This window comes from Pan troglodytes, chromosome 17 (genome assembly GCF_028858775.2).
Source record: "Pan troglodytes isolate AG18354 chromosome 17, NHGRI_mPanTro3-v2.0_pri, whole genome shotgun sequence".
NCBI classification, from domain to species: Eukaryota; Metazoa; Chordata; class Mammalia; order Primates; family Hominidae; genus Pan; species Pan troglodytes.
In genome coordinates this window covers 80414835-80432024 of record NC_072415.2, presented here as the reverse complement: position 1 = coordinate 80432024, position 17190 = coordinate 80414835, and the positions used below count along the sequence as shown (strand labels likewise).

Sequence of the window (17190 nt, the reverse complement as noted above, 5' to 3'; positions counted from 1 at the left end):
TCACCAGGACTTATGCTCGGGGGAAATAGGATCACTGTCCCTGAGAACCTGGCCATGGATAGGAAAAAAGGCCCTGATCACATTGGGGTTCTAGTACAAAAGAACTTCCTTGAAGGCAAGGAAGAAGAAAAGAAGGGCAATGGCTTCTCCACAGTCGAAAGGAATTCCCTTAAGTTTAAGGATTACTTCTCATTCAGTATGGCACTGTGAAAACTGCTCCTCTCAAGGGGTCGGACAGAACTGTGTTCAAAACCCAAATCAAGCTGGGCGCAGTGGTTCATGCCTGTAATCCCACCACTTCGGGAGGCTGAGGCAGGAAGATCCTTTGAGCCCAGAAATTCGAGAGCAGCCCGGGCAATATAGTGAAACCCCATGTCCGCAAAAAATAAAAAATTGCCGGGTGTGGTAATCCACATCTCTAGTCCCAGCTATGCGAGAGGTTGAGGCAGGAGGATCACTTGAGCCTGGGAAGCTGAGGTATTGAAACCGCCTTTGCAAAATTATGACTGAGACACTGAGACACTGAAAGAGATCTAACTTAACTGACTCCACCTTGCTTCTAACCTCCAAGCTGTCCTTGTTCATTCCTCGGTGTAGGCTGAACTAACTTTGGGAGAAATTTAGTTTATAGTTTAAACAAAGACGGTAACAGCCCTTTCCTAAAGCAGACCTCCTTCTTGTGTGGGGACGAGATTGTAAGACTAACATTAGCCACAAGATTAGAAATTATGGTTTCGAAGCCATGCAGCTGGAGGCTACAAGATTCTGACCCTCCCTAAACTGCTCCTAAGATCAGTGCTTGAGATATTTTGCAGACCCTGCACTTGACGGATCAGCTGGCACCACCCAGATCAATAAACTGGCTCATCTGATCTTGTGCCCCTCTGCCCCACCCAGGAACCGACTCAGCGCAAGAAGACAGCTCCGACTCCCTGTGATTTCATCTCTGACCAATCAGCACTCCTGGCTCACTGGCTTTCCCCCATCCACCAAGTTATCCTTAAAAACTCTGCTCCCCGAATGCTCAGGGAGACTGATCTGAGTAATAATAAAACTCCAGTCTTCTGCACAGCCAGCTCTGCATGAATTACTCTTTCTCTGTTGCAATTCCCCTGGCTTGATGAATCAGCTCTGTCTAGGCAGCGGGCAAGGTGAGCCCCTTGGGTGGTTACAGTTGCAGTGAGCCATGATTGTACCACTGCATTCCAGCCTGGGCAACAGAGTGAGACCTTGTCTTGAGAAAAAAAAAAAAAATCCCAAATCAGCCACTTAATGAAAAGGCTCATTCTCCTCACATGCAAAGCAGGGATAACAATAACCACTTCCCATGTGCACATCAGGACTCACTGAGGAGCCAGGGTTACCGGCATCCACTGCCTGCTGATTATGCTGGGGTGTTGCCTGCAGGGAAGTGCTTTACATGCATCGGCCCAGAGACTCCCCACATCACGCAGGAGGTAGGCGCTTTGTTCTTTTCTTTTTTTTTCTTCTTCTTTTTTTTTTTTTTTTTTTTTTTTTTTTTGAGACGGAGTCTCGCTCTGTTACCAGGCTGGAGGCTGGAGTGCAGTGGCACGATCGCGGCTCACTGCAAGCTCCGCCCCCCCCGGGTTCAAGCGATTCTCTTGCCTCAGCCTCCCGAGTAGCTGGGATTACAGGTGACTGCCACCATGCCCAGCTAATTTTTGTATTTTTAGTAGAGACGGGGTTTCACCATGTTGGCCAGGATGGTCTTGATCTCCTCACCTCGTGATCCGCCCACCTCGGCCTCCCAAAGTGCTGGGATTACAGGCATGAGCCACAGCACTCCGCCTGGTGCTTTGTTAGTTTCATACTGCAGATAGTAATCCGAGGTTTGGAGAAGTAATACAAGGCTTGCTGAAGGTCACACGGAGCAAGGACAGAATTAATTCTGACTCCAGAGCCCATGCAATGTCCAGGAGCCCCCACCGTGCCACCTTTTGAATGCTCATCTGTCTGCACTGCATGCAATGCACTGCCCCGGCCATCTAGGCTCGAGGTATCTAAACCATGAGAGAGAGACTGAAAGAGAAATGGCAGCACATCGTCAAAGAGTAAATTCCATTTTAAAACACTGACTGTGTGTGACAGCAAGGTTGGACAGCTCCATGGGGACACAGAGGGCCCCAGACACACGCCTGCCCTCCTAGATCTTCGTTTAACTCTATGAGTGGCCATGGACAGATGGCATAAACAATTTTATATCTAAAAACTTCAAAGCTAATATTGTCTGAGATTCATATTGTGAATATATATCTTCATTTTTACAGAGAAATCCTGAGGCTCAAAGACACTGAATGACCTGCTGCTTCACACACAGGTGGTCAGTGTTGCCAAAGCCCAGGACGAGCAGTCCAGGCAGCTGTCACATTTCCAACATGTGGAAAGCCTCGCCAAAGCATGAGCTCTGCTGTCTCCCTTCCATGCAGCGAGGCCACACGAGGCGGACGCAGATTTGTTCCAGCAGCTTCACCAGGGAATAAACAGCAGGCGTAGGTACAGATAAATAAACCTCAGGCTTGAGATCCTCTCTTTATCCAAAATCAAGATCCAATTCTTTCCTTTCCTTTCTTCCCTGGGGCCATCTTGGTGTCGCCCATCTGCCTGGGCCAGAGGCCCGTACTTGTTCCTGCATTGCCAGGCCATTTGGTGACACGAGGAGCTGATGCCCCTTTCCCTCCTGTTGTACTTTTTTTTTTTTTTTTTTTTTTTTTTTTGAGACAGAGTCTCATTCTGTCGCCCAGGCTGGAGCGCAGTGGCACGATCTTGGCTCACTGCAACCTCCACCTCCCAGGCTCAAGCGATTTTCCTGCCTCAGCCTCCCGAGTATCTGGGATTACAGGCGTGCACCATCACTCCTGGCTAATTTTGTATTCTTAACAGAGATGGGGTTTCACCATGTGGGCCAAGCTGGTCTGGAACTCCTGAAGTCAAACCATCCACCCGCCGCCTCGGCCTCTCAAAATGCTGGGATTACAGGCGTGAGCCACCGCGCCTGGCCTCTCCTGTTGTACCTTGTTAACTCCAGTTGCTGCTAAGCTAGCCTGTCTGTTTCTTCACTGTTTTCTTTACTTATGTCTGCTCTTCTAAACGTAGACAAACTTTTATATTTTATTTTCCTCCCCAGTTGTAAATAGCAGAATCTGGACAAGAACTCAACATTTCTATTTCAGATTACACACTCTTTCTATATTACTATGAAGTTTCAAGATATTTTATGCGGCTTTTGTAAGAAACATAATCCTACTAACATTGACTGAGTACCAGGCCCTCTGCTAGGAGGCAGGGAAACTGCATACAGCAACTCCAGCACCATCCAGCTTCGAGGACGAGGCAGACTCGTAAGTGGGTGATCATAACAGCGAGTGCTAAAGGATATATCGGGAAAATCACAGAATACTGTCGCAACACCCAGGGTGTGCTCTCACCCATCTTGAGAATGAGGAAGAGTTAACCCAGAACAAAGAAAGGGTAGTTGATGTTTAGTGTTTGGGCAGATATATTCCAAGCAAAGGGAACATTATTGGTAAAAGAAGAAAGGGGATTGAGAGCCCAGAGTCTTCGGAGAGCTGTAAATATTCAGTCTGACGGGGGGTGTCAAGGCACAGAAGCGAAGTTTGGAGTTTATGCTACCGACAATGGGAATCTCTAAAAGGAGTTCAGAAAGATCTGAAAATAGACTCAAAAATTTCTTCAACAAAAGGAGATGGGTGTCTGAAAATGACGAAGATGTGGTCCCTGACTCCAAAGAGCTCATCACCTACTGGGAGAGACAGATATGTAAACAAATCATTACAGAACAATTTGTTTCATTCTAAATGTAGCACACAAAAAGAGCTGGGGACAGTGAAGAGGAAGCCGTCAGCACTGCCTGCGGAGAAGAAAGGAAGGCTTTGTGTAGGTGACAACTGAGCAAGATGACAGATGAGTGGGCGGAAACCAGTCCTAGCAGAAGGGGTGGACCCTGGGGGCGGGACCAGGAAGGGCACCTCCAATTCATTACCCAAGATTAAATGAATGGAACATTCGCCGTACTCTTTAAATTTCAAGAATCTCTTTTCTTTCTTTCTTTCTTTTTTGAGACGGAATTTTGCTCTTGTCGCCCAGGCTGGAGTGCAATGGCACAATCTTGGCTCACCGCAACCTCTGCCTCCTGGGTTCAAGCTATTCTTCTGCCTCAGTCTCCCGAGTAGCTGGGATTGCAGGCATGAGCCACCACGCCCGGCTAATTTTGTATTTTTAGTAGAGGTGAGGTTTCTCCATGTTGGTCAGGCTGGTCTCAAACTCCTGAACTCAGGTGATCCGCCCGCCTCGGCCTCCCAAAGTGCTGGGATTACAGGCGTGAACCACCATGCCCGACCTAAATTTCAAGAATTTCTATTGCAACTCCTTTGCCTCAGGAATTTGTCCCCTTCCTAGTAGAGATAGTGAATGTTAAACTGTAACCTACATATCTCTTCTCAAGGATTTTGAATGTTTGTTTGTACAGAGAACACTCCATCTGGTATATCCCAGAAACAAAAGGAGCTTTTCAGTAAGATTTTCGTGCACGGAAGCCGTGTTCATTTCTAGAGACTGCATTCTCAGAAGCTTTTCGCCCTAAGCACAAAATCAGAGGCAAGTAGGAGGAGTGGGGCTGCACCTGAGTGCAGCATTGCTGTACCCATCCTGTTTCCCAGACAAGCAGATTCAAAAATCAAGTGTCTTATTCACTGGGGTTAGAAAGAATCTATTTTTTTCCTTTGGCAGCATCAAACATCAGAAATAATTCCACTGAAAAGAATATTATACCTAATGTGTTCTACTTAAAGTCCAACAAATACATTAAGAGCAGAAAATTGTAGGATACAAGATTCTCAAATTTTCAGTAATACAGCTCAATATCAGTACACAAGGTGAGGCCTTATGGACTGAAGGGTTGTGTCCACCCAAAATTCATATGTTGAAGCCCTAACCCCCCACTGCGATGGTATGAGGAGGTGAAGCCCCTGGAAGATGATTAGGTCATGAGAGAGAAGCCCTTGTCAATGGGACTAGTGACCTTGCCAAAGGGACCCTAAAGAGCTCGTATGCCCTCCTTCCTCTTGTGAGTGCACAACTGGCCGGCAAGCCAGAAGAGGACCCTTATCAGAACCTGACATTGCTGCACCCCGATCTCAGAATTCCAGCCTCCAAAATCAGAGAAATATATTTCTATTGTTTATAAACCACCCTGGGGTACTTTGTTATAGCAGCCGAAACTGACTAAGATGAGAGGCCAAAAAAGGTGCTTTCCCTATTAACAGCACCACTCTGCCTGTGCTTACAAAGAACTGTGGTTGAAATGGATTCAGCTTTACAACATCTGCAGAAGGCTAAGTTATGTGCGGCAGTAGTGGTGGAAATGTTGAACTAGGAACTGTATTAAGGGGTTGAAAATAAAGGGATGAGCCATAATTTATTCAGGAAACCGCAAATAAAAGTAGTGGAAATAGCAATATTCATGAAAAGATAATATGGCATTTAATTTAAAACGTCAGAGAGTGACTCGGTAATGATAAAAAAAAGCCATGAAAAAATATTATAGTGATGAATCTTTAGGTACTAAATAGCAGAGTGGTAAATATATATGACAAAAACTCTGGTCTGGCCTGGTGGCTCACGCCTGTAATCCTAACATTTTGGGAGGCCGAGGTGGGTGGATCACTTGAGGCCAGGAGTTCGAGACCAGCCTGGCCAATATGGTGAAACCCCATCTCTACTAAAAATACAAAAATTAGCCAGGCGTGGTGGCACATGCCTGTAATCCCAGCTACTTGGGAGGTTGAGGTGGGAGAATCGCTTGAATCTGGGAGGCGGAGGTTGCAGTAAGCCGAGATCATGCCACTGCACTCCAGCCTGGGCAACAGAGTGAAACCGTGTCTCAAAAAAAAAAAAAAAAAAAACCAACTCTGAGAATACGCAGATAATTTAGTGTAACTGTGATCACTGCAGACTGGTAGTTCTTACTTCGAGCAATTTTGTCCTCCTATGAGACATTGGCAACAACTGGAGACATTTTTGGTCCTCACAAATTGGACAGGGTGGAGGAAGGTGCTACTGGCAGCTGGTGAGTAGAAGCCAGGGATGCTACCAAACACCTGAAATGCCAGGACAGCCCCACAACAGAGAGATACATGGTGCAAAATGCCAACAGTGCCAAGACTGAGAAGCCCTGGTCTACAGTATTGTATTATATACTTCTCTCAAACTGACAGGTCAAGTAGACTCTCTCTATATATTTGTCTGTGTGTGTGTGTGTGTATACATCTATATATGTTTGAATATGTGTGTGTGTGTGTGTGTGTGTGTATATATATATATATATATATATATATGAAGCTGGACTTAGTATACAGAGTTAACTTTCACCCTGCCCAAAATATCATTATAATATGTAGATGTATATAAACATCTATACACACGCACACATAAATATATATTCAAATATATATGAAGCTGGACTTGGTATACAAAGATAACTTTCTATTCTACAAAATATATGTATTCTCTCATATTTAAAACCTTTATGATTATATTTAAGCTTGATAGCATGTTTTAACTTAACATTTATTGTAAGTCAAACACAACTTTATACTGATCAGCATAAATTGGCTAAAAGTTTTTTATTTCTTGAACATTACCAAATTTGATCTTTTTAAAAAGTAAGATAAAATGCCGATCTGAACTTTTAAAGGAGGAAACCTGATGAGATATAGGTTCCCATTTCTCAAGACCTGGCATTGTGGAATCTGTCAGAAGTTAAGAACTGGTGCAGGGATGATGGAATCTATCAGGAGTTAGCCAAGTTCTCATAGAAGCAGAGGGAAAAGGGGAAATTCAAAGGGTGTAAGCTTAGCCGGGCATGGTGGCAGGTGCCTGTAATCCCAGCTACTTTGGAGGCTGAGGCAGGATAATTGCTTGAACCCGAGAGGCGGAGGTTGCAGTGAGTCAAGACCGTGCCATTGCACTCCAGCCTGGGCAAAGAGTGAAACTCCGTTTCAAAAAAAAAAAAAAAGGGTGTGAGCCCTGGTCACACACGGATGCTGTGGGACAGGGACAGTCATTTAACTTAGAGACCATCCTACTTCTTAAACACTATCTGTTATCTGTTCTCTCCAGAATCGGGCTGACAGGGACTACAACAGCTGTTCCCTGGATAAGGTGCCATTAACCTTTACATTCAGCTAAACACTTCCAAAGAGCACTGACGCCCAGACGTACATGCACTCAGGGAGCAGTGGGGGTTGGAGAATGAAGGCGTGGATTGCTATAGGCATCTTATTGCTGTGGCCTGAATGTCTGAATGTTTAATTCTTCCCATACTGAAATCCTAACCCCCCAAGGCGATGGTATCACGAGGTGGGCCTTTGGGAGGTAATTAGGTCATGGGGGTGAAGCCTTTGTGAATGGGCTTAGTGCCCTTATTATAACAGAGCCCACGGAGAGCTCCTTGCTAGCACCACATGAGGTTATAATGAGAAGGCACCGTCTATGAAACAGGAAGCAGGCCCTCACCAGGCGCCAGATCTGCCTTGATCTTGGACTTCCCAGCTTCCAGCAATGTGAAAAAAAGTTTTTGTTGTTGTAAGCCTTCCAGTTCATGGTACTTTGTTACAGCAGCCTAGTAAACTAACAGACGTGGTGAAATCAATTCACCTCCAAGCTGACCTGGCTTGGTGCTTCCTAATCATGAATGGGATCTCTGGTTTTCTCCAGTCAAATTCCAGGCTATTCTCACTCAGAAGCATTTCATCACGTATCTTCCAGGCTATAACTTAATTGATAGGTATAGATGTATTTCCACTAACAAAACTGCTAACCTTGTGGAAGGAAAATGCTAGAGTCACCTTAAGCCTCATGCTTTCATCAGACAGACACATTAATCTGGGTCTGTGTACAAAAATTGCTTCCCACACACTCTCTGGAGTCTCAGAGGACCAGGGAAGGAATCTGGCAGGAGACAAGCAAAAGGCGATACACAGTCCACAAAGTGGCACGGGGGTTCTTCCGGCCCTGAGGCCTGTTGACATCACATTCATCATCCCTACATGCCAGGGCTCTGGCGGGCTATGGAGAATCCTCTGCGAGAGGGAGGATGTTTGCACGAATAACTTTCCTTTTGACTCTTTCGACATTAGGACCTTATGCCAGGCTGCCTCATTTACCAAACACTTAAAAGATCAGGACTGAAGCCGTAGAAGGGGCTTCACTGGGAAGATGTGTCAGCCGCACCGTGCAGCTATGTTGCAGTGTAGTTGCATGAGCTGTCCCAGATACCAAGTATGGAAGTTAAAAAAATTAATAAATAAAAATAAATGAACAAATCAAAAGGAGTAGGTGTGGTGGGGAGGGAGCAAGAGCAAGCACATGGATCACGCGCTTTGGGAAGAGAAAATAAAAGAGGAATGAGTTTTCTTTTATCAAGGAAATCTAAATGACATGTTCAAGACCGTAGCAACCAATCTAAGTGTTTCCATTCTCCAAACACACAGATGGACCCTGGAGTGAGAGGGTGGAGACAGCAGTAAGTGTGTTTTTCTGTCTCGTTGGAAATGTTTTTCCCGTTGATCTAGCAACACTGTTACATCAGTACAAATGCCCACAACCTTAGGAGAGTTAGGTTCAGGCCCAAAGTCCATTTTCTTGGTTAATCATTATCCAGGACTGTTTAAACCAGGCCATTAAGCTATAACGTAACATGCAGCCACCTATATGCTTGGATATCTGTGTAGTCTGAAGTGCCGTTTCCTTTGCATTTCCTTAAGTATCGAATTCATTTGCCTTTAGAGAATGAATTGATATTTTTAAGCCTATTTGATTGTTGGATTTTTTACTTAAAAAGTCTTTATTAAAATAGTTTTATTAAAAAACATAGTGGCAAAATTTCAAATTATTTCAAAACGTTTCATGCTCTACTTCTCTGTTCCCAGCTCTGCTCTAGTCACCTCAAAGAGATTCAGTTTGACTTCACATTTTTTGTAGGCAGATATATCCACCAGCTGACACTGGATAAAAGAGCCCTTTCAGTTACTGTCCCTCTGGGCCCAATGGTAAAGTCACCAGTCCCATGAACTGGTCACCTCCCTAGTGAAGCGGCTACGTTGTCTGGGGTCTATACCCTGAGGTTCGTCATTGCACGACAGGAAAATTTAGGACATGGACACACACAAGGAGTTTAGGAGCAAATGTTTAATAGGCAGAAGAGAAAGAAAAACAGATCTCTCCATAGACAAGGGGGTCTCCCAGTGGAAAGGACCAGTCAGGTTTGAGGAAGCCGTGTCTGATTTACATAGGGTTCACAGATTGGTTTGATCAGGTATGACGTTTAGATAGTGTGTGGGGAAGGCTGGTCGCGCCACGATAATTTTATTATGCAAATGGGCTTTCCAGTTGATGGGTGCCATCTTATCTGGTCTTTACTGCACATGTGACTGACAAAGGGAAGGGAGGATGGCGCCGCCATCTTGAACATGTCTACTCCCCAGTTCCTGCAGGCATTCACTTGCCTGTCCCTCTGGGCCAAATGGTAAAGTCAGCAGTCCCATGAACTGGTCACCTCCCTAGTGAAGTGGCTACGTTGTCTGGGGTCTATACCCTGAGCTCGACTTTATAGGCTGCTCTTTATTAAAAAATGATCTGGGCTGCTTTTCATGAAAAAGAAAACAAAGCCTTACCGAGGACTCCCATACCTTTGTTATCTGCCTAAGTGATTTCTTTTTAACTCTTGTATCATTAGCAAGGAAAATGTCAGCAAAGAGGAAACAGGAATACGCAGCAGAGTGACAATTTGCACTAAGATGAGAGCAAAGTTTAACCAAATGGAAAAGCCAAATCATTGGTTACAACTTTACTTTACAGTGGAGATTACAAGTTCTTTTCATTTATCCAATTAACCAAGTGCCAAGAGGGTGTTAATAAAATTACGTTGAATTATTCTGAAGGGTACAGAGTTGTACTCTCTGGTACAACTTTCCCTAGATGCCTAGGTTTACAACCAATTTAGACTAAAACTAAATTTTTTTTTTACTTGCACTTTACTTAATTCAGCACCTAAATAGGATGTACATTTGCTACTTAAGAAATACCAGAGGTCAGACGCGGTGGCTCACACCCGTAATCCCAGCACTTTGGGAGGCCAAGGTGGGCAGATCACTTGAGGTCAGGAGTTTGAGACCAGCCTGACCAACATGGCGGAACCCCATCTCTACTAAAAATACGAAAAAAAATTAGCCAGGCGCGGTGGCGGGCGCCTGTAGTCCCAGCTACTCGGGAGGCTGAGGCAGGAGAATGGCATGAACCTGGGAGGCGAAGCTTGCAGTGAGCCAAGATCGCACCACTGCACTCCAGCCTGGGTGACAGAGCGAGACTCTGTCTCAAAAAAAAAAAAAAAAAAAAAAAAAGCAAAAAGCCAATCACTTAAAACTTTTTTTTTTTTTTATCATCGCCTCTGACCCCTGGAGAATTCCACTGTAAATTAATATCTCCTTTTTACTTTTTCTGTTTTCAAGCAGAAAAAAAAAGAAAATGTAAAACCAACTTATTATTTTTATTAGTTTGATATATGAACCCTGAATATGTACAATTATAGATTATTTATAAATGTTTAAAGGAGAATAAAAATTACCCTCATAGCCCAAGCATAACAATGTTTTTATTTTCCATGTTTTCCCATCTTCTTGTCCATGGTTAGTTTCAAGAGTCATATAAATGCAAGTTTATATTCTGCTTTTTTTCATTTGAAATCATAACAAATATTTTCACAAATATCCACAGATATAATTTCTACTTCTTGTATAATGGTGACTTATTTCTCTACTAGATATTTTGTTTACTCCTGAGGTTTTGGTATTGCACATAGGGCTGTAATTATTATATCTTTATGCTTACAGAACAGAAATATTTTGTTGCATTTGCTGTTGTTTTTTCGAGATGGAGTCTTGTCTTGCTGTCACCCAGGCTGCAGTGCAGTGGCATGATCTTGGCTCAATGCAACCTCTGCCTCCCAGGTTCAAGCGATTCTCCTGCCTCAGCCTCCCTAATAGCTGGAATTACAGGCACGTGCCACCACACCGAGCTAATTTTTGTAATTTTAGTAGAGATGGGGTTTCACTATGCTGGCCAGGCTAGCCTTGATCTCCTGCCTTAGCCTCCCACCAAAGTGCTGGAATTACAGGCATGAGCCACCTTGCCTGGCCAGAACAGAAATGTTTAACCAGAGATTAACCTTGTCACAAAGCTGTCACTCCAGTAATTGTGTGTTTATGTGTGTGTGTGTGATGTTACTCTGAAAAAATTTTAATATCCCTTCTATCCTTAAATTCCATGATTCCCTCCATCATCAGAAAAACCTCAAGTGATCTCACTTAGATACCAATCAGACAACTGATGTTCAAACCAGTGATATTTACAATAGAATTGTTCAAAATCAGGGATAGCAAGGATTCCAGGATCATGAAGACAAAATCAGAGCACAAGCTACTCTCGCTATCAGAAAAGACAAAAACAAACAAACAAAAAAGGACACCTCTACTAGGCATTTCAGACACAACATCCTAGACGATGAACTAAGTTGATGTCTAAGCTTCATAGGCCCACTATGGACCCGCACTATCTCTGGGCAAAATAGGACATTTTGAAAAGGCTGTCTTGATTGTTTATCTCCAGTGAATCAGGAAGAAGGAAGGAAGAGAGAAGCCTCAGTATCAGATGGAACTTAGGGTACTAAAGCTTCGAGGTGGATGAGTACATATACAAAAGTTCCTCTGGACATGATTAGACACTCTGAGATTCTGCTTTTCTGTGTGACCCAAACAGCACTGGGTTTGAATCTACCAGGAGACAAAAACCAGGCTGTGTTTGTTCTACTGAGCAACTGTCTTATTCTAGGGAAGCTATAAATAATAAAAGATATAATTTGTAGAATCCCGTTATGTTATCATGTCACTTCAGTTCATTTAATCCTCACAATTACCCTAACAAGGAGTTTGTTAACCTGTTTTTGTGACATCCATCTACACTTATCATGTTGACAATGAATTAAATTCATCTTCTCTGATAAACCTGCAGCCTATCTGGATTAGGGGGGGAAAAGGAAAGCAAACTCAGGCTCATCCATACTGTGACTTGCAGGGAACTGTGAGTAATCCACCAAAGAAACAAAGCCAGATAGAGTAGTACATTTTCTAGATAAACACAGGTGTCACCTGACCAGATTGGTGATTTACAAAGATGAGGCTGGATGCAGCATAGGGACTAAACTAGAGAGGAGGAGGAACTGTTAAGACACTGCTGTCTCCTCTGTTCTCTCCATTCACATCTAGTTTCTTATTGCACAATGACCCCGGGCCATTTGTATTACCCACCTGAATTTCATAGTTAACACATCTGGAAACAAGCTTGTCATTATCCTCAGGGAATCGTTTGACCCTTGGACTTCCTAATCTGCGTCAGTGGCCACATATATCATGCTCTTAGTCACAAAGGCTCAAAACCTCAGAATCGCTCTTGGCTCTCAGCTCTTCCTTGCTTCATCCTCTTTCAGTCTCTCGTCAAAGCCTGGCTGTCTGTTCTTTCATAATAAGGTTCTTTATTTCAACTCCTACTGTTACCAAAACTTCTCTAAGTTTTAAACAAATTTGAAGGGGTGGCTGCTTCTATATAATGACTCTGGAAGTCAGAAAGAGGCAATTATTGCAGAGAACTCCAAAATAGACCCAGAGCTCACAACCCAGCCTTCTCCTTTGCACAGCCTCCTCCTTTGCTCATCTGAGTCTGCATTTTGCCTGATATGTATTTTAACTGGCTCCATAAGAAGACAAGGGGAGAAGAGGGAAGGAAAATGAGGGGGGAAAATGAGAAAAACTCCCTTGTAAATTGACTGGGACCAAATTGATCCTGGAACGTTCTGTCTGAAGCAGGATAGTTTGTCTCCATCAGTGCTTTTGTGCAACATAAATTGAGTGTCTTTTTTAAGCAATTTTTTTTTAGTGTTTACAACGTGTTTGGCATTGTTCTAAATTTGCTATGTATTAGCTCATTAATCCTCAAAAAGCCCCTATAAGGAAGGCACTGTTACTATTCTTATTTCACAGATGAGGAAACCAAGGAGCAAGAAGCTTAAAAAGTCACCTGTGATCACACAGCTGATAAAAATAAAACTAGAATTTGAGCCAAAAACCTGCGTTTCAACTCCTGAGCCCAGCACCCAAGTATCATTCTATTATTGCACTAGTTCCTGAAATTTACATGACTCTCCTGCAGCCTACTCTCTTCCTTGTTAAATCAAGTTCAGCCTAAAGCTGCCTCCGTACATATTTTAAGTTTGGCCTAAAGGTTTTTCTGTACATTGCAAACTATAACAAGTGGAGTTGTAAACAGACAGACTGTAGCCTACTCTTGTGCCAGTCACTGAGTTTTGGCCAATCAAATGTGGTCAACTGTTCAAACCATCTTCAAATAAGGCAAACACCAAGCTGTAACCAATCCCACTGTTTCTGTTCCTCACTTCCATTTTATGTATGTCACTTTCCTTTTTCTGTCCGTAAGTCTTCTGCCACGTGGTTGTGCTGGAGTCCCTGAGCCTACTTCTGGCTCAGGAGGCTGCCTGATTCACCAATTGTTCTTTGCTCAATTAAACTCTGTTAAATTTAATGAAGCTTTTCTTTTCTTTTTTGAGACAGAGTTTCAACTCCTGTTGCCCAGGCTGGAGTGCAATGTCGCGATCTCAGCTCACCGCAACCTCCGCCTCCAAGGTTCAAGCAATTAATTCTCCTGCCTCCGCCTCCCGAGTAGCTGGGATTACAGGCATGTGCCATGACGCTCAGCTAATTTTTTGTATTTTTAGTAGAGACGGGGTTTCTCCATGTTGGTCAGGCTGGTCTTGAACTCCCGACCTCAGGTGATCCACCCGCCTTGGCCTCCCAAAATGCTGGGATTACAGGCGTGAGCCACCGCACCTGGCTGAAGCTTTTCTTTTAACATCCTCCATCTCCCCTACTTCTGAGCTACCTTGTTCACCTGCCTCCACATCCAGACGTCATTCAGAAGTGATGACTCACTCTCTCTTTGATCATCTGAACTCCTATAGCAATTTATCTCTTAGAGTACTTCTTACTTTCAGTCTGGTATAACCTACTCCTATCCTCCAGCCCTGGAGGTACCTCCAGGTGTTTCTAGGTGTTCTCAAAAAAGGAACCACTTGTACTTACAATGGAGCCTACTGTCAGCAGCTCCCTCAGGCAAGGCACCCCCTCCCCACCTAAAGCAGGACTCTTCTTGGCTCAGGGTTCCCTGCTCTGTCCCCAGGCGGCTGCATCAAAGTGGCCAGAAGAACCACTTCCCCTTTGATCCATTCATCCAGGGGCCAACCCTGTACCACTTGCTACTCTGGCCCTGGGGATACATTTGTGATCACAACCAGAAGAAAATTCCTACCTGAAGAGCTTTCATTTAGTAAAGAGTCAGATAATAAATATAAGAATAAAGAAAATACATAGTATGTTAAAAGACGTAAGTGCTACGAAGAGTAGTAAACTAGGGTAAGAGGATGGAAATGCCTTTGGGGGTAGGAGGAGTTGCAATTTTAAGTCAGTGGTCAGGGTGGACCTCTCTGAGACATTTAAGCAAGAGTCGCAGGAAGTGAGAGAGCTGGCCAAGTGGATATGCTCCAGGGAAAGGGAAGAGCTGATGCCAAGCCCTGCAAGGGAGCCCCTGGGTGTGGTGGAGGCTGGGGACATAGGGACAGTGGAGAACAGTATGGCCATGTGCACCCTGTAAGAACTGCTGCTCCAAGTTAACTAGGTAGTCATTGTAGGGTTTCAAGGACAGGAGTAACAGGACCTAAGTTTTAAAAGGAATCCCAGCACTTTGGGAGGCTGAGGAGGGTGGATCAGTTGAGGTCAGGAGTTCGAGACCAGCCCGGCCAACATGGTAAAACCCTGTTTCTACTTAAAATACAAAAAGTAGCTAGGTGTGGTGGCGGGTGCCTGTAATCCCATCTACTCGGGAGGCTGAGGCAGGAGAATTGCTTCAACCTGGGAGGCGGAGGTTGCAGTGAGCCCAGATCGCGCCACTGCACTCCAGCCTGGGTGACAGAGTGAGACACTGTCTCCAAAATAAGTAAATAAATAAATAGGATGACTTTCCAGGCAGGAGTGCAATACCACTCGCACTGTGTGCTCAAGAATGTGAAATAAGACCCATCAACTGGTTGCAGGTTTTTCTCCAGCCATGGCCAGCTGTAAATGTGTAGGTAGAAGTAAGTGGAGGTCTGGATTTGCTAAGATGGAACAAAGAAGGGAGAGCAGTAAGGAGTCTGAGGGTGTGAGATCCTGCAGAGCACTCAGAGAATATTTTTTGGACCCCAGTGTGGGCTGTTAGGGCAATAATTCTTCCCACTTCTATTTTGATTCCTCTTTTTCCCCCTAGACCCAGACAAGTACTTTGACCCAGAGATGAAGTCTATCAAATTTCAAAGTGGTACTCAGAATCTCAATCTTCCTCTAATGATTACATTTTGTTGCAGATAAGTATGTTCACTTCTCTGCACATGTTTAATTTTCCCTACAAGACTGCAAGTTTTGAAGGGAAGAAGCGCTAATTCTTATTCATCTGTTTCCTCTCAGCAGAGGGTCTCTCTGCACTGGAATCACTTGGCAGCTTTTACAAATCATGATGTCTGGGTCCACCCCTAGAGAATTGGCCTTGAGTGCAGCCTGGGGTACTGGGCTCTTAAGAAACATCAGATGATTCTGATGGGCACCAAGGATGGAAGCCTCGAGACTATATTATAAAGCAATGTCTCACATATAGAAGGTACTTAATAAATAATTGTTGGGAAATATTAATGAATGGGCCTGGGAAACAGCTTCTCAGCTAGCCTCCTGAACTCAGGTATATTTTTCTCCAGTAAGTCATCTTAGACATTCCCTTCTGCAAAACGAAGCTTCCTGGAATTCACATTAAAACTTCTGCCTCAAAAACATCCTGCATTTCTTTATCATCTGCAATAGTGGCTCCCACACTTTGGTCCACAGGCTGGACCATCTCAAGAACTTTAAAATATGGCAGGTTCTAGGGCTTCAAACCTCATGGAGTTTCTGGTGTAGTCACTGAGAAGCCCAGAAGTCTGCATTCCTATCGGGCTCCCTTCAGGATCCTCATATATACTACGAGGGTGAGAATTTCGATCTACAAGATAAAACCCAATCTCCTTCCCCGGTTGTCAGATTTCTCCACCATACATTCCTATCCGATTTACAATCCTTTATTTTTGTATAATTCCAACCCAAATCTTCTGCCACAGGAAAGGAAATTAACCCAATGTTCATTATGGTGCCTTTACTTCCTAATTTTGTTCATGTTGTGCCTTCACCTCAGCTGACTCTTCATCCCTCTATGCCTGTCTCAAACTCATTCATTTTCCTGGACCTGATTCAAATCCTACTACTTCCTCCACAAGGCCATCCAGTTCATTACAGCCCAGTGATGTAACCCATCTTTGCCTAACCAAAGCATCACTTACTGGCATAATTACTGCCTTTGATTTAACTTGTTATGAAATAATGTGTTGTGTGTCTAATGAAGCTATTAGCTTCTGTAAGATGAGGGTAATTCTTCCATACCCCTTTGTATCCTAATTATAGTAAGACAGTGAATGGATGAAGGAGTCTATAGCATGTACAAAAATTTCCTTAGCATTTCCTCAAGTCTTTTTTTAATTGTCGCAATTGAATTATCATAAAATGACTTCAACTATCTTTTAGGAAAGGCATAGCTATCATAAAATGAAGCTGTGAAGATAAGTTGTGTTTTGTTTGTTGTGTTTCCAATGTCTACCCTGTGATAATCACTATGTATGAGGTACCACAGATAAGCTAACACACCTTAGCTATTGCAATAAAAATGTTTTGGTAAACAGTAAATGTGAATTGGGTCACATATACTTTCTGGAGCTTTTATTTTATATTCTCCTTGAGCAGTGTGAGTCATTTTACATATTTTATTTCCACTAATTACACTTTCTGGTTCCTATAATCCAAAGAATGCTGCTAATATTTTTCATTTCTGATTCTATGAAAATTTTAAAAGAATTTTAAGGTTTTTATTGACCTAATAACTCCACAGTGTTCCACTGTAATAATACATACACCC

At 43.6% G+C, this 17190-nt stretch overlaps 1 long non-coding RNA gene across 1 annotated transcript; it reads left to right on the top strand.

Annotated features, from left to right (window-relative positions):
* Window positions 1-1030: 1030 nt before the first annotated feature.
* Window positions 1031-5495, top strand: LOC100612838 (uncharacterized). The gene is made up of 3 exons (XR_129157.4): window positions 1031-1151; window positions 2289-2514; window positions 3192-5495. It is a non-coding gene; the product is annotated as an uncharacterized LOC100612838 (long non-coding RNA).
* Window positions 5496-17190: the final 11695 nt, after the last annotated feature.